Genomic DNA, 20,728 nt, shown 5'->3' with positions numbered 1-20,728 from the left:
GGCCAGGGCAGGCAGCCAGGATGGCCTGGCTTCTCCAGCCCCTTTCGTGTTCCTGCTGCAGAGCTGCATCCCCTGGGAGCCCGGTGGAGCACTGCAGCGTGTCCTTCCCAGGGCCAGGAGGACAGAGAGCAGCCAGCCCTGTGCCATTAGCAAACCCACGCCATCTGTGCCCCGTTAGTCTTTCTTAACGAGACTAAATAAAGGGTTGCTGGTCTCTATAATGAGGTTGGCTGGAGGCAGTGGCAGCTGGTGATGGAGAAGGGGAGCATCCAGGCTCTGCAGGGAGGTGTTGAGGCTGCTTCTGTGGCTTACATTCCCTGGTAAGAAGGATGGGAAATGGGGTAGTGCTGTATCATGAGGTGCTATGTCATTTGGCTTTGGAGAATAAATGTTCTTGGCTATGTTTGACCTTATTTGCTTGGAGGAATCTGGGTGTTTCTTGCTTAGGAAGAGTGGTCTGTGAAGGGTTCACTGCAGCTTGCTTGAAAGTAGCAGATACATAAGAAGGTTAATGGTGCATCAAGGGAACTTCATTTTAGGTTCTTTAGACACGCAGATTTAAATGATGAATGTGACAGCAGTAGGTCTGAGGCAGGTGTGTATTTGGTGTGAAAGACTGATGACTGAAATGCTTCAGCAAAAATAAAATTAATAAAAGCTGTTCCTGAATCCTTCCATGTTACAGGCAGGGTGCAAAGGGGCCTTACTGCCACCTGCTAGCCCAAGGTTAGGGCCTCCAGTAGAGCTGCCCCAGTGGTTTGGGTTCCTGGTGCCTTTTACCCCAGGCTTTGAGGAGACTTCCCATCCTTCTGTGTGAGCTAGCAAGAAATAAGGCAGTGGAGTGGCTGGCCTGATGGTGTATTAGAGCCGAACCAAGAAACCAGCTCTGACTGCAGAAAGTAAGGTTTGGGTTGTAGTGCTCCAATTCTGTCGCAATACCCTGCGGGACATCTCTCTTAAATATAGCATGGAACCTTGTTCAACACCAATGACAGCTTTATGCGCACGACTGGAATAGCCACAGGGACTGGAGGCATTTGGCATAAGGCTTTTGACTGTCCTGAGAAGCAGCAGATGGGGAAATGCTGCGATAAGTGACTGGTGCTCTGAAAATGTCAGCAGCTGCTCAGAGGCTTTCTCTCACAGCATGTTTGCACAGTGCTGGGACCTGTGGGACCTCGGCCTCTGCTGGGGTTCACGGTGCCACCACTGCACCTGGGCGCAGCTTCTGGAGCCACAAGTCTCATGGGGATGAGCACAGACCATGCGAGGGCAGAGTGAGCATCTGGATGGGGAAAAACATGGTGCGTGAGGCTTGGGACCAGCCTTCGGATCCGGTGGGGCTGCAAGCTGACGTCTACCTGCTCTTGGTGTTTTTGTTAATTTTCTTCTCCATACCCAAGGTGTGAGGTGAAATGTCCTTTTTCCTTTGCCAAAGCTGGGGCCCAGGCCCTGTAGGCTGTAACTTCCCCTTTTACTGGGAGCTGCACACTACTTGGGGCACCTCAGTCATTATGTGCAGATCTGGCTGCTTGTGGTCTCCAATTAGCTGCAAGTCCAGAATGCCAATACCCTCTTTCTTTCCTGCTAGAGATAAAAGAAAATCCTTCTGGCCCTTCCTACAGGAGGGCAGAGGGTCTAGGACACCCGATGTGAGTTTCGTCCTCAGCAATAGAGGACAGAGGCTCACAGCTTCATTATCTTGGTCCTGGAGTCAACCTGCTATCGGGGCTGGTAGTCCCAGAGCTGCCAGGGACATCTCCCCTGTCACTTCGGTTTCTTCTGCTGAGAATCATATTTGGGACTAGAAGCTGGGAGCTGCGCTCACAGCCCTGGTGTGCGTGTGATGTGACAGCCCCGTCCTGCTGCCAGCAGTGGCCTTGGCCACCCAGGGGGGCTCTGGCAGCCCCCTCCCCACACTCCCCCTGAGCGAGCAGCGGAGATCCTGAACTCCGCGCTGCGGTGGGAGGCAGCGGGCGTGCGCAGAGGCAGCGATAGCATCTGCTTTGTACCAGGCAGCAAGCAGCGGGGTTATTGTTTGTTAATAGATTGCTTTTGAAAAGCTGCTCATATGGGACCCGGCGAGTTTCAGAGGTAATTAAAACTCTGCCTATGCAAAAGGCAGGATCTGATTATTTCCTTTCCAGAGCAGGCAGATTAAACCAGGAAAGTTTTTCACCACTTCTAAGAGTGCGGGGTTGCTTTGAATGGAATTCATCATATAGCATATAATAAATAACTCTTCAGCTTTTTCTCTTAAAATCCGGAAAAAAAGAAACTTTTTTTACAGTTTTCTTCCTTGGATTTAAAAAGCAGGGCACATGTGCCCCCATGAGTACTGTTGCTCCAAAGCTCATTTCTTAGCTAATAGCTTTCACACCTGCTTAGTCTCCTCTTGGAAGACTTTTCTGTACCAAGACTCCATCCTACCTGAAACAAAAGCAACAACAGATGGGTAAAGAGGATGAGAAGTAGTAGAAAAGTCTCCTTTTTCTATAAAAATGAAATAAAATGTCTTGATTACCTTTAATGTAGTTTATAACCAGGTCAGCATCTAATCTCACAGGCTGGCTGTGGGGTTGTGGTGGTCCACCTGGGATTCAGGCTCTGCACCACTCTTGGCTTTAGGCTCTGCCTGATCCACATATTTCAAAGAGCTGACCTTTGTGGAGCTCCAAGGAAGAAGAAATTTGGGTAGAGATTCATAAATCCACCAAAGAGAAGGGGGGGGGGGGGGGGGGGTGGAAGGATGACTATATGATCTGAGCAACGTTGGCATTGTTCTCACAGCTTCTGCATCTGAAGCCTGGCTGAAACCCTGAAGGATTTACCTTGGCTGGGGGATGTGGGTGGTGGAACCAGCCAGAGGGGTGAGTGCTGGTTTGTGGCTGGAAGGAAATGTGTCCAGTGTGCCTGTGGAGCAGCAACAAGACACAGAAGAGACTCACTTGTGCTTGGGAGAGGTTCCCCCAGTGCCCCTGAGATGGAGACATGTGCAGACTGACCAAGGCTTCCTTGTCCTGCCCTGAGAGGAGAAGCCCATGCACATTCAAGAGGAGTCAGGCCTCCGAACAGCACACTTCAGAGCTTTTGGGGTGGCAAAAGCCTTTGGCAAGGTCTATGTGGACAAACTGTGCCCTGTAGGACACCGCAGCTGCTGGATCTTGATGTCTGTCTGTGGGAATAGTGGTGAAAGAGTCCTGGGGTGTGCTGGGCTCTGGGGGACAGCTGTGCAGATCTGGGCAGGCTGAAAGACTCGGAGGAACATGGTCAGTGGGAGAGGAAAATAAACCCTTAAGGAAGAGGGGGATAAAATAAAATCAGTTGCTTAAGCTGTTTTTTCCTGGCCACATTCTGCAGCTCCGAGCGCAGGAGGGTTTGCCTGCAAATCCTACATGAGTTTGTCAGCTGAAGCTGTGCCCGAGCAGCCCAACTGACTGTGGTGGATGTTCAGGGCTGGAGTGGAGGTCTGGGTGCAGCCCACCACCACCTGGAGGCTGAATCCTGCCAGCAGTGGTGGATTTTTAGCTGAAAATCAATGAGGAGGAAAGAGAGGCTGGTTTAGGCAGGGACACAGCAGCAGCATCAAGACTGCTGTCCCTACTTCCATACCAAGGTCACTTTGTGCAGCTGAGATGGTTGGCTCTCACCTACTCCCGGGTGTATGGCAGCAGTCTATGGGTCAAATGAGTTCCTGAGCTCTCAATCCTATTCCTAGTGAAAACATCTCGGTCTCAAAGCTGGGGGCAGCTTTGTGAGCAGTGCTGGCAGAAGAGGACCAAAGTATGGGCTGACCGTAATGGGATCACAAACCTTTCCACCCTTTCACCCGTGTGTACCCTCCAAGTTGCATGCTGCAGATTACAAATCCTGAATCAGGAGTCCCCCATGAAAATCCTGCCCACTGGTCAGGTGAGGGTATGCTCCTCTGTGCCAATCTCCTCCAGGGCTGGGTGTTTTACTGGAAGGAATGACTTGATGCAGAAATTACAGGGTGAAATGGCATGGCCCTTGTTTCAGAATAGGTTGAGCTAGCTGATTGTAACAGTCCTTTCTGACTGCAAAATCTGTCTAGCATGTGTAATATACTTGCATATTTTATGAGATCATGGGTCTCTGTGTGTGTACTTAAACTGAGCACACGTATGCATGCATACACATTTTATTGCTGATAGGAAATGAAACCTCAGATTAAAAGACATTAACAAAGATAAAAAGTAACAGAATCTAATTTCAAGTGTCTGTGGCAGGAACCCAATTTTCAAATGATAATTACAATAATTAAAAATTTCCTTATCAACTGAGACAAAAATGCTGCACATTGGCAGGCAGAGACGATGAACGAGGCAAGCACAGACTCCTCAATGCTAAAATCAATTTTCAGAAGTTCATACAAGCCCCAGAACAATTCCAGTTCTGTTGTGCTTTTTCCTCCTGGGGGAGAAAGAGACTTTCCTCATGCATGTACACATAAACTACAACCACCTTTTTTGTCTCCTTTATCCACAAGGTCGTATTAGCTGGAACAAATATGAAAATCTCATGTAAATGGAACTCTCTTTCTGTGGAAGTGGAGTAGGGGAAAAGTTCAAATCTGTCAGACCTTCCCAGTTTGGGCTTTACTTCTAATTATGAATTATCTTGTTTAGAATAAAGAAATGTATGTGCTCTGCTTTGGGGGAATTTGCCAAGGAAGGTTCTCAAAGCTTTTTGTGCAGAGCGCTGCTGCACGCACTTCCTGATGCTTTCTTCTGTCACTGTCCCCACTGTGCAAGTGAACAAGAGATTGAAGTCTAAGTAAAATAAAAATCCAAGTATACGTCTGGAAAAATTTTATTTTATTTTTTCCCCAGAGAAATCTCGGGTTTCTGTGTATACACTTTGCAAAGGTAATAGCCTGCAAAATTTGGGTCTCCAGGTGTTTTTTCCACAGAATAGAAATACATTACATGCTTTTTGTTTTTTAAACTGTGTTGTGATGTGCTCAAAATAACAGGCACCTAGACCCAACTGATCAAGGTCAGTAACACCCTTGGAAAGAGAGATGGGACTTCAGAGAGATCCTGTTCTTCCCCCTCTGCATTTGAAAGGGGTCAGAAGAGGGGAGAATTGTCTGTGGCAGAGCTTTGCTCTCTGCAGGTTGCTCAGCCCAGGTCTTCAGGGAAGTTCTCACTTCAGCCTGATGGAGTTAGTCATCCCCTTGCCACAAACACTGGATCCAACATGATGTATTTATGAGCAGATGACAATTCTCAGTGCATGGCAAATGCATTAGCGCTCTTTAAGCAGTTGTAATTGTACCTAATTAGTCCAGAGAGTCCCCAAGCAGAAAGTTTGGCTCTGGAAGTCTTTCCAAATGTCTTCATCGTTGTGTGAGCATTTGACTTTGGGATTTAGGGCAGGCTGTGACTCCATTTTAAGTTCTTCTATTTGTGGGTGCTGGCTTTTATCATGTTTTTTTCTCATGATTCTGCAAATCGTCCTTTCCCCTGAGTAGATGTTTGCACTATCATTTCCTTACCCTGTGGGCTGGAACATCATAGAGTCCTCTGTCCAGCTCAGGAAAATCCTACGATCCTACAGAAAGGATCTCATTCAGTATTGAACTGGATGATTTACTGGCGTAACTTCTCTAAAGCCACAGTTTTTTTTTTTTTGTGGCTGGATTCTCTACAAGCAGGATTTTTACTCCTGGGATAATTTGGTTTTTAATGTAACAGTCAATGAGAATTTCACTTATCAGTGCATGTACAGGAATGTGAAGGCAGAAAGCTGTGTTACCCAAGTTGTTTCCTTCCTGATTTTGAAAAAAATTGTGAGATTGAAGGGGAACAGAAGGGAAAAATCACTGTTAGATTGAAGGTGGGCTGGCTCCAGGACTTGTTCTGCCAGGGGGTTTCTTGCAGGCTTTCTCTTCCCTCGTGCATAACCAACCTGGAGACAGGCAGACATGTTTCAGCCATAACTTTCCACCCACTTGAAATCAACCTGGAGCAAATATTTCCACAAGTATGTGATTGAGAGCAGCCAGCTGACAGCACAGCAATAAAGAGAAAGCAGCAGGAGGGGAGAGGGCTTGAAGCGAAGCAACTGGAGTTCTCCTAGATGCATTGCTGTTAGTAACTTTTTTTTAAACTTCTCCAGATCTGACCTCAGTGGTGGGCAAAACCAATCTGGGGGATAAGAGCAGGGGTTGTGCACAGCAGGAAGAAGTCTTTGATTTTGAAATGAGAGTGGTTTCCAATAGCAAGGAAGAACTTCCATAGCACTTAATGATTTTGGTGATTCTTTCCCCAGTAGCAGGACTTGTACACCACTATACCCAAACGAGTTTGCGTTTCCCCTCCAGTAGGGAAGAAAAAAACAGATGTGCAGTGCTGGCCCCATGCAGCAGCAGAATCCCTGTTGGGTGATGCAGTCAAATCCATTGAGCTTCAGCTACGTTTTTCCCTTGAGAGAGAGTTTCAAGTCACTACAGCCTTAATGCCAGCTTTGGGATCTTCCTGCTGAGCAGCCCAAGGTGAGAGGACAAATGCTGCTGAGCTGCAAGGCTCCAATAACTGCTCTGTTCCACCAGCACCATGCAGGATTGCTGCCTTGGTGAGAGCAGCATTGTCAAAGGGAGCAGAGCTGAGGGTGACCTCAATTTCCCAGCTCCAATATTCAATTATTTCTGCAAGGAAAAAATCCGTTATTTAATAATGGCTGAAGCACTCCAAATTATTCATCAGCAGAGGAAGTGAGTTGTTGTGATGCACGGAAGGGATGCGGTTGGTGTTGGGGGGTGAGGTGCTCAGGGCCCTGCTGGAGGGAGAACTTTACTTCACCTAATGCCCATTCCCAGCACAGACCAACCAGCCCCTTTCTGGGGTCTTGTCCAGTCATGCAGCTTGGAGAAAGACTTTTTGTTTCTGCAGGTATCTTGGGTTTGAGCTGGTGCCTCAGTTACCAGGAGGAGCCCAGGTGATAACTGAACCTGACCCTGTTGGTGGGTGATGCTTTGTTCTTCTGAGTGTTATAGGGTTGGGATCTGTGCCAGGTTATGAGCTCTTCTCTGTGAGCACATAGAACCCATATCCAGACAGCTCAGCTGGTGTTCCTCTTGTTCACCTAGGGATGCTGGAGGAAGCTTATTCCGCAGCGAAGGTCTCCCTGCTGGGTTGCACAAACAGCTCTGAACCCATGCTCTTTTCCCCAGTTGTCAAGAGCAAATGTCCCCATTCTCAAAGAGCAAGAAATGGGGTTTCCACCTGGAGCTCCCCGAGTGGTATTTGCGTAGCAGAACTGTGGTGTGGTGTGCTGTGAGATGCTGCTGAGTTGGTGTGGACTGGTGCTGCTGCAAGCATCTCCCACCCACACGTTGCAAATAATATTTTTCCACTCAAATCAGAAGGTGAACCTGTAAAATGCTGGAAGCTGTTTTGTGAAAGTGCCGTACCTGCATGTTTGAAAAGGAAAAAGCATCCTTGCTTGCATATTTAATTGCCAAATTATCATATAAATGTCACATTACTTAGGATGCCAGAACTCACTGATATTTTAAATGTTTCCATGCTTTAATTCCTTGCAAGTCAACCTTTGCAAACCTCATTACAAGGGGGAAAATCACTGATGGCATTTTCTTCACCATGTTTGGAGCTGAAGGGAGTTTCCTGAGACTTCCACGGAGATTTTTTCAACTGTTTTATTTTTCCTTTGTAGCGACAGGAACTCTTCCTATTGCTCCTCACTGGAATAAAATGGATTACTGTTAGCAAAAACCACAGAGTGGCAATGCCAGAACACGCTCACACATTTGGGTTAGTTTGCAAAATTATTTCTGCAAAATATCCCCCAAACAAACAAAAACCCATGCAGAGCTGAAAACCTTGGGGAGGCTTCATGTGAAGGAGCCTTCCATTTCAACACTCCCCTCAAATTTTTTTTATAAAAACAGCTGTCTAAAAAGGATCAAAATGAAATATTTTTGAGGCAGCATAGGGCGTTTTTGACACTTCCAGTGCATTGGGAACTGCATGCTTTCAAGTCAGTCTGATGCTTATGTTTATATTAATACTTACAAATGTACAGTTGCTGCTGCCCCTCCATTCACTTCTGCACACGCCAAACCCCAAGGTCTGTGGTTCCCAACACCTTGTAGCACCCTTCCCAGAGCTGTGCACTCAGCATCTATGGAAATCTTTTGATAACTGTCCTCGAGTGAGATGGAAATAGCCATGCTCCCTTAACTCCCATTTCCCAGAGCCTGGGACACCTCTGGGTGCTCACTTCCACCTCTGTAGTAAGAGCAAATGGCTCAGGTGGCTGCAAAAGGGATAGGAAATCCCAAGGAGGTCCTGCCAAGCCCTGTTCTGTGCAGGTCTGGTGGCTGGGACAGTCCTTCCTTACCTTTCTTAGCCACTTTAATGCTCCATGTGAGGGGGAACAGCTGGGGCTGATCTGTCTGACATTCCCTGCCTCCAGTGCTGCTTTAGCAGCTGTGTTTCAGAGCTGGGCTGCCTGCAGAGCAGCAGATAGTTGTTGCCTCTGCAGAATTGTCTGAGCACACTCCCATCTTCTGCTTGCAAAGGGACAAAGAATAGGAGAGTAGCTGTCCCAAAATCCTGCAGTGAAGCAGAGGAAGGGCTGGAAATCAGCTCCTGGTGCTCTGATGCAGGAGAAATGGCCATGGGCAGTGCCCAGGGAATTCCCAGGCCACTGCAGGGCTTTGCCCTCCACTCGGATCTCCATCTTCCCTCTTAAGCCCTTTCCCCATTGAAGCAGGGTTTTGGTTTTCTGCCATTTTGTGCTGCTCTTCCAGAGAGCCATTTCCCATGGTAGCTTTAGGGCTGGAATGCCAGATCCCCAACCTCTTGATGCAGCAGAGCTCTTGCTGATAGCCTTGCTCCTTGTGCCTTCTGGGTGCAAGGTGCTAGTAGACAGCTGGCTTTTCTAACCTGTTTATCTTGCCATTTTTGCCCAATTTTCTTTTCTAGCCTGAAATGGAGGAAACAAACTCATATCCACTAATCCAGACATTTAAGACTACACAGCCAAGGTTAATAATCCAGTGACATCTGAATTGCACATACTGTAAATAATCAGCATCCTTCTGAAGAGCTGCTGAAGGGTTTAAAACAGGCTAATTACAGAAATATGAAAGGGAAATAGCTTTGTTGATTCAGCACGTTGCTAAACAGAAAGACAATTCCATAAAAGACTGGGGGCGACTGCTGTGCAAAACCGTGCATATAACATGAATATATATGTATGCAATACAAAGTTTAGGAAACAAAGGTCTTATTTCTGCTTTAATATTTTTACCTTCCTAGCAATAACTGTATTTGCCACCTCCTTGAAGAGCAGAATGAGTTCAGAGTGCTGACAATTTTGGTTAAGATCTCTTAGGTTTCTTCTAAGGTCTGTCCAACTGGCTTGGATGTGCAGAGCAGAGCCCTTGACTGCTGGAGGCCTGGGGCTTGATCCCAGGTCCCTGGGGTCTTCTGGACACCTTAATCAAGGCTCTTAGTTTGTTTGCTTCTTCTCCCACCTCTTGCTGAAGCCACCATGATCTGTTCTGCCTTGATATTAAGACACCGGCCCAAGCTGCCCAGAGAAGCTGTGGGTACCCCATCCCCGGCAGTGCTGGAGGGGCTTTGGGCAGCCTGGGTTGGTGGAAGGGTCCCTGCCCATAGCAGGGGGTTGGAATTGGATGGGCTTTAATGCCTTTGTTAAGGAAGGATTTAACACTGTAGAGCCTGGAGGGGGACAAGTAGGTCTCCATACAGTGATGGGCACTCTGATAACTGAGGAAGGGAATGTAGCTGTCAGAAAAAGCCAACTAATGTCCTGAGATGTGGTGGACCCATGGAGGGTCAGACCCTGACAGCAGGGAGGGGCCAGTGCTATGTTCTGTGGTGTCTTCAGCCCTGCAAAGAAGAGATGCTAAGAGAATTGATGGCAATAGCACAGGGAACTGAGGGATCCAGCCACACTCGAACTAAAACAAGCAGCTTTCCTGAGGGTTGAGCCACTGTCACCCTGGTGTCCCCAGCTTCTGGCTTCAGTTTGCACAGCCCTTATGCTGGCTTTCTGCCTTGGCCACGCTGAGCGATGCCGGCTGTGTGGGATGGTGCAGCTGTGGTTCTGCGTGATCAGGCTTCCTGAGGCAGTGTCTGTAAATGTGGTTAATTATTGCATAATGAATAATACATCTTTGTGGAAACCTCGTTTATAAAAAAGCTGCGTTATTCCTCCATGGCTTCTTCTCTCTCCCAAGCAGACGGTGTGATGTTCCTCCAAAGGAAGGTGCAGGGAGCTGGAGCTCACTTATTCTTGACAGGGAGCTTTACGCAGTCCTGTGAGGACAGGTCAAGGTCCATCCCTCCGTTGTGCTGGGGATCTTCTCCCTCTCAAACAGTGCAGAGAAGCAGCTCCCGAGGGGGGCTGCCTTTGCAGCCCATCCCTCCAGGACAAGGCAAGCAGCAGGCATGCGGTTGCACTCAGGTTTTATATTGGATTATGGACATAATGGAGACCTGACATTTCAACCAAGAGCTGAGACATTTTCAGCTGTGTGCAGGGGAAATTAAGGTCTCTGCACTCTCCAGCAATGATATCACAAAGACCAGGAAGCCAGGGGAGGTTTGTTATGCCCCAAAAGCTGCGTGTAGAACTCCACGTTACCGTTTGCCATTTCTATTTCTGGCCGTCACTCTGAAACATTTGTATGAAGTAGAGAAAAGCAAGAAACAGGAGAGCTAGGAAAAAAAAAAAACACTTGCAAACGCACCTTCTTGGGCCACTTTTATTCCTTTGCAGCTCCACCAGCTCCAGTAAAGGCACATCTGAGTACACAGATCTGGGTGAGAGCATGTGGCAAGTCCTTACGGCCCAGCAGGAGAGCTCTGAGGGGAACAAAGAAAATGGTCAAGCAAGCCGCAGAAGTTCATGTAAGGCCACAATGAAGCCAGGCGGGGCGTAAGAACAGTATTTTTGATCATGACTATTTTTATTCACAGTGTTACTGTAAAAGCCTCTTAATTACTGGAAAGTAACTTGTAAGAGGCCTTTTGGTGGAATGCTGCATTTGTGCATTTGCAGGGAGCTGCGGTATAAAATCTATTATGTGTAGGGTGCTATTCTTTGGACTAAAGGGAGAGGGAGGTGGGGACAGCTTTGTGCCTCTGTCTGCTATTGGATGGTCTAATGCTATCAGGGACTCTGGTGCTATTGTTCAGGATGTGATTTTTGCCTTTGCTTCACGGTCTAAATTTTGATGGGTGCTTTGTTCCTGCTGGTGGTCTCTGACTTGTGCTTCTGCCAGTGCAGCTTAATGTCACTGTGCCTGTTGCACTGCATTTCTCTGGCCCGGTGCTTCCCTGGGAAGCTGCGTGGTCAGGGATGGATGTCCCCAAGGACCAGGGATCAACCAAGGCCTTAAGAAGAAATTTGTCTTCCAACAAGGTTGTCTTGTAACTGCCAGTCCCAAGCATTTCATGCAGTACCAGCTGCTTGGTGAGGATGTGTAGAGACAAAGCGAAGCAATCCTCATCTTCTTTCCGGAGGTTTTACCCCTGCTGACTCATGAGGGAGTTCAGGGAAGACCCTATGGCCACAGCACCATGCACCCCGCTGCCAAGAAGTGTCTGGAGCAAAGCTGAAAGGTGAGAAATACCTCAGCTGGGAGGGGGATGGCAGCCTCCTGGGAGGCCCGGCCAGCTACTGTCCCCTCTCCTGGCAGGCCCTGCCACCATCCTGCAGCCTGAGCACTTCCATGGGTCTGTGCCAGGCATGAGCCATTCTGTGTGCCTTGGTTTTTCAGCTGCCCTGATGTAGGTCAGGCTTTCATCTTGCATCAAAAAGGTAAAATGACCTTCTGGGAGCCCTCACCTGCTGCTTTCAGAGAGCCTCTGCTGCACCTCCGGCTTCATGATCTCAGCGGCAGGCTGTCTTCTTGCTTCTGTATGAAATCATCTCTGTGTGGAGGGACGGGGTTTGTGTGGGACAGGGCCTTGTCTAAGAGAAGATACCTTTGTAAAATCAGAGATGCCCAGCCAGGCGGAACACGTGCTATATCGTGTGAAAGTCAGGGTGGGAGCCTGCTCCAGCCAGGAGGCCAGGGTAGCCCAGATATGAATTGCAAAGAGAATGAAACTTTGATTTTCCTGTCAGCTGGTGTGCTCTGCACTCCTGGTACCCTGCTGATAAGCTTGTCTTAATGGTGATGGGCTACAAAGCTATATTGACCACGTCTCCGGGCTGCCTGTCTCAAAGGGAAAGCTGTGCCTTCCCCAAGTTTTATGACTTGAAGCTGTCAGGGGATGAGGGGGAAAGCCATGATGGATTCATTCTTCTGCCTTATCCAGTGGCTACACTGCACCTTCTGCAAATATCAGCATCTTGAAAGGCTTCAGAGAAAGAGTGAGCCCCCGATAAATTTCCAAGGCTTGCAAGGCTTCATTGCAGGTGACAATGGCACATGAAAGAGCCTTTATTTTTCTGCCCCTGCTTGATGCTGTTGCTACTTTCTGCTCGCCTTCCTTCTGTCCTGTTCCCACTCTCACTTGTTTGTTATTACCATTAATAATTTTTAATTAAGAAACTTAATTTTGGGAATTCATTTGAGCTGGGTGCTGCAGAAATTCACAGTGTTTCATCTGTGCATTTCCTCCTCCCTTCTCCTATATTGCCATCTCCCTTCCCCAGAGCAGCTCTCGGGGCCCTGCCCCAGCTCGAGGTGCCTTTGGCAGTACCCAAGCTGCCGGTCACTGCTCAGCTGTGGGAAATGTCCCAGCTTGGGAACACGGCATGGGTACAACTTGGGACCTGGTCTGGGCAGCACGATTGAGCTCCACAAGTCACAAACCAGACCAGCTCAGCACTCGGGTTTAGAAAATGGGCTCGAGTTCATCCTGTCCCTTTTTGGGTCTTAAAAACTTGCAAGCAGTCACAGGACTGCGGGACAAAAGGCTTTAACAAAAATAGGAATAAAAGCTGCGATGGCAGGAGCCTCTCAGCCCTGCTGTGAACTGGGGCAGGAATACCGCACGTGGTGCCGCTGGTGGTGATGAACACTCCTGGATGAAGCAGGCTGACCCTCTAGACATTAATCCGTCAGCCAGAAGTTTTCAGGGACAGATCTGGGCTAGAAATCCTAACTGAAATTATTTGGTTTGAAGCCCTTGTTTTGCACATGTGTGATGTACGGTGCTGTGTTTGGGGAGGGTTGCACAAGCTGGGTGGCTCCTGTACTGCAGTGTGCAAATTGCCTGCAAATTTTGTTGCTTCATTACTGGAGGAGGGTCAGATGCAGGTTAAACAAATCAGGGCTCAGTGTCTGATACCTGCAGGAAAGTGAAAAGGACCCAGTTCTGCAAAATGCTGAGTGCCTCCTCTGTGTTCTTTGAGTTTCCAGGGCACCGAGCTCTTACTGGCATTGTAGTTTGTGCTACAGACAAAAGCCTTGATGCCATCTTGCTCTGTTTTTTTTTGTTGTTGTTGTTCAAATGCTATCCCTGTCTAAAAGGAGAGGTGATTTCTGTTCCTGGACCCCAGTGGAAGTGGAGAAAACCCAGAAGCAGAAGGATTTTTTTGTTGTTGTTTTGTTTTTTCCATTCCTGAAAGCAGCTGGCATACAGCAAGCCTGGGGCTGGCCCTGCAAAGAGGTTTGGGGCATTTGGTTCCTGTGAAGCCTCAGGGGCCTGTTTGGCACTGACAGGGTCACAAGTCCCAGGTCCACATCTATTTATGGCTGGTCCAGGTCCATCTTTTTGGTTGCCTGGATTTGCTCTTTAAAAATCCATGAGGCTTTAAAGCAGTTTCAGATCCTGTAAGGAGGATTCGTGAGTGGGAAGTGCTTTTAATTTGGATAGATTAGTGTGAACTGTGGGTTTTCTCATTGGATGTGTCCTGTAAATCTCTTGCCTCTTGCTTTTTTTTTTATGGAGGGGAAAAAAAGTGGAATATAGCCCCAGCACATCTACTTTAACACATGCAAATCCATCCCTGCCATGTACTTGAGAATAAAACCGAACCTCAGATTAGAGCAGTTTCAAAATCAAACCTTTTCCTTTCTTCCTCTTACACTCGGTTTCCTGGCAGGTTTTATTCACCGGCACAGGGGCCGTGCCTCCTGCTCTAACACAAACACCATAAATCCAGCTCGCAGGAGCCGGGCTCGCTCCCTCTGCAGCCCAGCCTCGTGCTCCAGCGCGCAGCAGCGATCGCTCCCGGCAGCGCAGACGTCAGCGAGGCGCTCGTGGAGGCAATGCGAGAGCTCCTGTAAAGCCGGGTACACGAGCCCTTGGAGAGGAGGCAGGTGGATGTAACGCCACCAGGACTCATCCAAGGCAACGGGGCTGTCCGGTTTTACACCGACAGTGTGTACAGCCCTCGGTGCTTGATACCAGATGGTATTTTATAAGCGCTGGAATTATTTAGGAGCACGGCTATTACCCCTGCACTAATGAATTACAAATAACTCCTCCAGGAAAGACCCTTTGCTGACTAAGAAGCATGTCCCTCAGATAAACTAACTGTTGAGGTTTAAAGGGTCAGCAGTTTTTTAAAAATGTTTTATTCCTAGTAAGTTAAAGGGGCCCTGGAATATCCCACTTGCCTCATTAGCGAATATTACCCAATTTTTCTTTCATAGTGTAGCAGGGGGGAAGAAAAGCATATAAAATAAACACCTGGCAGGAATGCATAATCTGCATAAATTCAAGCAGTTACACTCTTGACAGGAAACCAAACCAAAATGAGACTTTTGAAGCAGGCATCGAGGCCTCAGCAAGGATTAATTTTCATGCAGAGAGTGCATGGCTGGGATTTTAAAGAGCAGCCTCGCAGATCCTGGTGCTCGCTTCCCTCTGGGTGCACCAGCTGCCTGGTGCAGCTCCCCCAGCTTTTCCAGCTGCAAGTCACCAGCAAAGCAAGGGCAGCTCCCCCCTCAGCGGGTTGTGGCTCCTGGAGCTGCGTGGCATTGTCACACCTTAGCTGTAGGTCCCCAGCTGGTGTCACTTCTCCATCAGCATCGAGTACTGCAGTGACCAAGTGAGCGCACCTGTACGCTGCAATAGTTTGCAAGCTGTGGTCGGCTCTGCTAGCTGAGAGTCACAGAAGGACCAATGCAGGAGGGATAGGACACTATTTTATCCTATAAGGTTTCTATCATTTCCTTCTGCACAGGAACCCTGTAGTTTCCCAGAAAAAAAAAAAAATGCTTTGCCAAAATATTTGTGCAAATTCACATCCAACCTCTTCAGAATATGGCATAATGCAGTGTCTGCCCATTTCCAAGCTTTGTTTTGTCTGGCAGATGTTGTGGATTAGGAGATAACCCAGATCAGTGCACCTGATCCCATGCTCTGGATTGAGCAATGCTTAGTGTCATCCTATTTAATGCCATGCTGGAGACTGTGCTGAGGGCTTTCTGAGCCCTTTCAGTTCCCTTTCTTGGCAGGAGTGCTCTCTTCATTTGCATATATTCCCTTACCTTTCCAGCTGAAGGAGGAGGAAAAAGGAGTGGGAGATATGGAGGTAGGTGTATGAGCTATGGGAGGTGGCAGGAAGGAAAAAAGGTTGATTTTAAAGGCACGTGTCCATTAGGCAGGAGAAAAACTGAGGCACAGTCCTAGAGCAGGCTCGGAGGAGTCCTCACCTTACCAGGAGCACTCACAGCTTTTCTCCAGGTTTTCTCCCATGCTCAATTACCTGAAAATTAAGCTCATTGTAAGATGCTTCAACAGTATGAGTGGAGGGGGAAAATGCAGAGGGATTGTCTTTAAAAGGGAAAATAAAAAGAGTAAATTTTTAATGCTCAATTAATTTTAGGTGCCAAACAACATATTTGTAACAGAGCTGGTCTCATCAGAATAATGGAAAATCCATGCTCTGAGACATCAATTATTGATAAGGGTTAACAGGGCCATATCCATTCAGGATGGCGAGCAGTGTTGTTGCTTTTCCCTGCACATTTAGTTTTCTGCTTCTCTCACTCCCTCTTTTCACCCTCTAACCCCACTGTAACAAGCATCCCCTCCCCAGACCCCCAGTTCTGCTGGCAATTTTACCATGGGAGAGACTGATCTATCCCCCCAAAAAAGGTGCAGTTCAAGGTGTTAGAGTGCAAACCAACACGTTAATAATCTAAAAACATAAATCCAGCAGCCTGATGTGTTTGAGCCCAAGTCAGGAGACTGAACTTAAGATCATGCATTGAGGTGGAGTTATATGGGCCTGAGAAACCCAAGGCAAATAGATTGCTTTTTTATTATCATCATCTTTTGTCTCCAAACAAGAAAGCTAGAAACCAGTAAGAAAAGAAAAAGGAGTGCTGAGATTTTGTCACAACTGCAGACTCAGCCTTGAATTATAGAAACTCTCATGGAAAAATATGCAGTAATTGTTTTGCAGCAGAATTAGGAATGATCACTATGAGATCAGCCCCACAGGATCTTGACACTCACTGTGCTTTGAAAGCCAGCAAAGAGGGAACAACTCTGGAAGATCCTAGCCCTGGGATTACGTATTTCTCTGCAAATGCCATGTAGGATAGGGTCCTTTGGGTCTGCCATCACCTCCAGGTCAACTTCCAGCTAAGCTGAATGGGTAATAACACTTCTAGGTCTTCAATTTTGCAGCTTTAAGCCTAATGTTTTCATTCACCTTTGAATAGTTTCCCATCTGCAAATATCAGGGGAAAGGCAGGGCATGATGACAACTAAATGGCAATTTCTGCCAAGAATCTCCTCTCCTTCTCTTGGTGATGTGATTCAGCAGAAGCAAAGCAGTTATTCCTCTGCAGCAGGCTTCAAAAGAGCAGGAAAGGTTGGAGCCAGGGCGCAGAGGAATGGAGCTGGCTGTTGTTTGGGGCACCTAGGTGAGGAAGGGAGGTAGGAACGTGCTCCAGGGATGTTCCCGGACTTGGACCATCTGGGAGACAAAATGACAAAGGAATGTTTCCCAAATAGCATCACAAAACAACAAAAGTCATCAATCCAGCAGTCAGCAGCACCTCCCTGCTACACCGGGCACCTCTGCTTGCCCAGCCCCGTTTGCTCTGATTGTTTCATGTTTCCTTTTCCAGGCAGCAAAACTCTCCCAGTTGTGGCTTCTTCAAGGCAGGGAAGGAAAGTTTTTCTGCTCTTCATATTCAAAAATCTGTATATGAACAAAGACGAGGACAAATTCATATACAGAAATATCGTCTTGCAATTAATCATAAAAAACAGCATAATGTAGTAATGATTACTTAGCAAGACGGAACACCCACTCTGTTCTATCTTCTTTTTGTCGTGAGTTGGACAATTTTCAACTGTTAATAGGTAAAGCCTAGTTTTCAATAGCTCTGACTTCCTTTCTTATTTTTCTTATTAAAAAAAAAATAGAAAAGAATTGTTCTTTTCTCAATTATTACACGTCCCAGTGGGTTTTAGGCATTGATGGCTGCTCTCACATCACTTGCTGGGTACATGTTTGAAAACCAAAGCAGGTAGCTGGTAGGAAATTTTGAATGTCCCTGACCTCTGTGTTAGATGAAAACTCAGAAAGTTTACAGTGCCACTGAGTGATTATGTGTCTGGATCAACACCAGCAGACCCAAAATAGTCATATGGGACTTCTTTGTGTTTGGTGAGGGAGTGAGAAGGCAGAAGTGGGGAAACAACAGGGATTTTTTTTGCCAGATTGTGAAATTCAGGGCTGTGATATTGCTGTGGCCCTCAGTGGTTCCTCTCTTCTGCGCTGCTCTGTCATTTTGCAAGCTGGGTTTCCTGGATTTTATTCATCACTTGTAAACCATCCAAGAATAAAAGCCATTATTCTGGACAGAGCGCTTTGGCTGAAAGGCTGCATTTTTTATTTGTGTCTGTGCAGTCCACAAATAATAAATAAAGCCTTGGGTAATTTAGCTTTAATTATGCTCCCTGCTTTCATTGCTTTGCCATGTCCCAGGTGTGCCAGATCTGTCCCCCTCTTTGCTTTCTCCATTTCCAGAGAAGCGCACACCTCACGGTGCACCCTCTGATGCACCCCGCTCTTGCCTTGCCCCAGCCTGGAGGTAACGGGGCTGGCTTTGGGAGCACCAAGAAGAGCTACTCAGGGTTGTTGCTGACCTTTCCCTTCTCTTCCTGTAGAACTTGCTTGATTTTCAACATCAGAACCATTCACAGCAAAGAGTCAATCTCGGCTTATCTTTCCCTCCAAAAATAAGGGAGTGTGTGAAACATTTGAAATAACCCTTTTGGACCTGTTTGAAATGAAAATATTTTCTCTGAGGGTCAATGTTAATTTCCATTTAGAAGTTCAGCTTAAAAAATAAGAGGAAGAAAACAGGCTGACATCAAAAGAACCTCTCTAATGCAGGGATGCGCTCTGCGCTGACCCAGCTGGGAGGGAGGGGGGTTTGGTGGCTCCTTTTTTTGGTTTCTCCATTGGTGGGACTTTTCCTCTGCAGCAACAACATTTGCAGATCCAGGAGAGCTAATGCAGCTGGCAAAGCTCTGTGTCTAACCAGAGATGGTGCAAACATCCCCTTCTTTAGGGGGGAAATTGGTGATTTTCCCCTCCCTCAAGTCTGTGGTTGTAATACTGGGGAGCGGGCTGAAAGCATTGGGTGCAGCAGTTGAAGTGAGGAGTGCAGGTCCTGGGTAGCAAGCTCACGTTTTCCAAGAGAAATACTTTGCAGTTTTCCCTCTTGCAGTCAGCCATTTGGCTCACCCCGCACTTTGGGAAGGCTTCCGGGTCCCCTCAACAAAGCGCTCCCTGTCCCCAGCTCTGTCACCTTCCCTGCCTGGCTTTGTGAGCGGCTTTGTCCCAGAGGAGCGCAGCTGTCGTGGTCGCCTGCAGATCAAAATCCTCTCTTCGACGTGAGCTGGAGTCCGAGCCATGAACTGCATTGAAAATGAGGACCGTGACCTGAAACTGGCACAAGCAACCGCCCAGGACTCAGTGCTGGAATCTGAGCCCAAATCTGATGTCCTTGCAGCAGCCTGAACCGAGGATGGGCACGCAGCCACTGCAGCAGTGGCAGTTTGTGCATCAGCTAAATAATTGTGAATTTGTATTTAAGCCATCTCTGAGAAATATCTCAAAATAGATCCCAAAATGATGCCTGAGAGATGTTTCCATCACTTAAATATGAAGTCTGAGCAGTGCCTCTGGCTGTCCTATGTGGATGGAGTCACAGAATGAGAGGGGGATCCCGGTGCCATTTGTCACAGGGCTCGTTTGCTGCCTTTGTGCACAGCGGGGTGTTCACGAGGTGGCACTTGCTGGCCATAATGCTCAGACAATGATCCAGCTGACGCTGGGGTGGCCCAGCTGGGTGGCACAACCCTGGCCACAGGCACCAGTCTCAGGCTGAGGTTTGTGCCTCACCTCTTGCTCATGCTGGGGGGGTAAGCAGAGGTTACCTGGCTCAGCGGTGCTGTGCTCACCCATTCACAGGCTGCCAGTTGGTCTGAGAGGAGTGGGTTTATGTCATGTAAAGGTTCCTAGACAGATTTTGCATGTGATGGAGAGATCTTGGTACGCAGCAAGCTGTACCTTATTTAACATCATGTGGGAAGCCCCAGCTCCAGCCCCAGTCCCAGCTACTTCATCCATAGACTCAGAGCAAACATCTGGAAAACACCTGTCTACCTTCTGGACCTCAAGTTCACCTCTCAAAGCTCCCTTTTCATGGCTGGGCCATTTTCATATCCGTGCCCTCGGTGGGCCAGCGCCAGGACACAGCACCGCACCTGGTCAGCCTGGATCCAGGCTCTACCAGGAAACCCTCAGCCTCGCCTTGCCCATGGCCCAGGGGAGCAGAGAAGTTTTATCGGTCAGGTTGTGAGTGCTGGGGGATAGGGCCTGTCCCTCACTGTGCTTCAGTAGTATCAGGCCCAAACTCACCCTATCCCTGCCCTTTTAATGAGCAGGGACTGTTCAGTGAAGAGGGCTAGGCTGGCAATAGGATGCTTGTGAGCTGCTTCTTGGGAGCTGATCCCCTCCACGTCAGCCCTGTTATTGGTTATTTCAAGGTAATATTATTCCAGCACCTCCATCTAAACAAAATGAGCCTTGAATAAACATAATAGTAAACTTCATTCTTCAGTGGTGCTATGCCATGCCTTTAGCAGTCAATTCCCCTAAGGAGGCATCTCTTCCCCAGCATGCTTTATATAAACCTTAAATTTACATCTCTAGTTAAATAGCAGCTTCCAAGACTAAAGCTTCAGTCTCTAGTGACAATGAATAGAAACATCTCCCCCATTAAAATTTTCATCTTTTTTTTTTTATCTGATGAGAAACTGTGCTGTGCGGGCAGTTTTATAGGTTTCCCGAGAGGTGGTCAAGCTACAGCATTAAATCTTTGCCGCGTCAGGCAGAACAGCCACTAGAGATGGTGCTTAAACACCACCTCCGTTCCCCTGCTATTAAAAAAAAAAAAAAAAAAAAGCCTTCCCTGCTGGATCACAAGCAGGAGACCAAAATCAGCACCTGCCTTGCATCACGCAGGAGGGTAGCAGGGTGCAGAACTGGGTGCTGCAAATCCACCTGGGTGCTCCCTGCTGCTGTCCCCACCTGCTGCGTGACCACCAGCAAGTCGTCTTGTCTCACCTCCCAGAGCACATCTTTCTCCCTTGTTTATTTAAATGATAAATGTGCCTGAGCAGGGACTGACTCCCATTTCACGTTGACCCCCGGTGTGATGCCAGTAACACCAGTGTGCTGCACATACAGCAGCGCCTGGCCCTGCTCC

The 20,728-nt window shown here is 47.8% G+C and overlaps 1 long non-coding RNA gene across 3 annotated transcripts; it reads left to right on the top strand.

Moving 5' to 3' along the window:
* Window positions 1-236: 236 nt before the first annotated feature.
* Window positions 237-17,324, top strand: LOC121058792. 3 transcript variants are annotated; one of them, XR_005814354.1, is made up of 4 exons: window positions 237-320; window positions 10,801-10,959; window positions 11,547-11,645; window positions 14,083-17,324. It is a non-coding gene; the product is annotated as an uncharacterized LOC121058792 (long non-coding RNA). The 3 variants fall into 3 exon arrangements; XR_005814355.1 differs by lacking the exon at window positions 14,083-17,324 and adding an exon at window positions 11,804-14,071; XR_005814353.1 differs by lacking the exon at window positions 14,083-17,324 and having other exon boundaries at window positions 11,547-14,071.
* The last annotated feature ends 3,404 nt before the right edge of the window (window positions 17,325-20,728 follow it).

Source organism: Cygnus olor, chromosome 23 (assembly GCF_009769625.2).
Source record: "Cygnus olor isolate bCygOlo1 chromosome 23, bCygOlo1.pri.v2, whole genome shotgun sequence".
NCBI classification, from domain to species: Eukaryota; Metazoa; Chordata; class Aves; order Anseriformes; family Anatidae; genus Cygnus; species Cygnus olor.
This window is presented reverse-complemented; position numbering and strand designations above follow the sequence as displayed.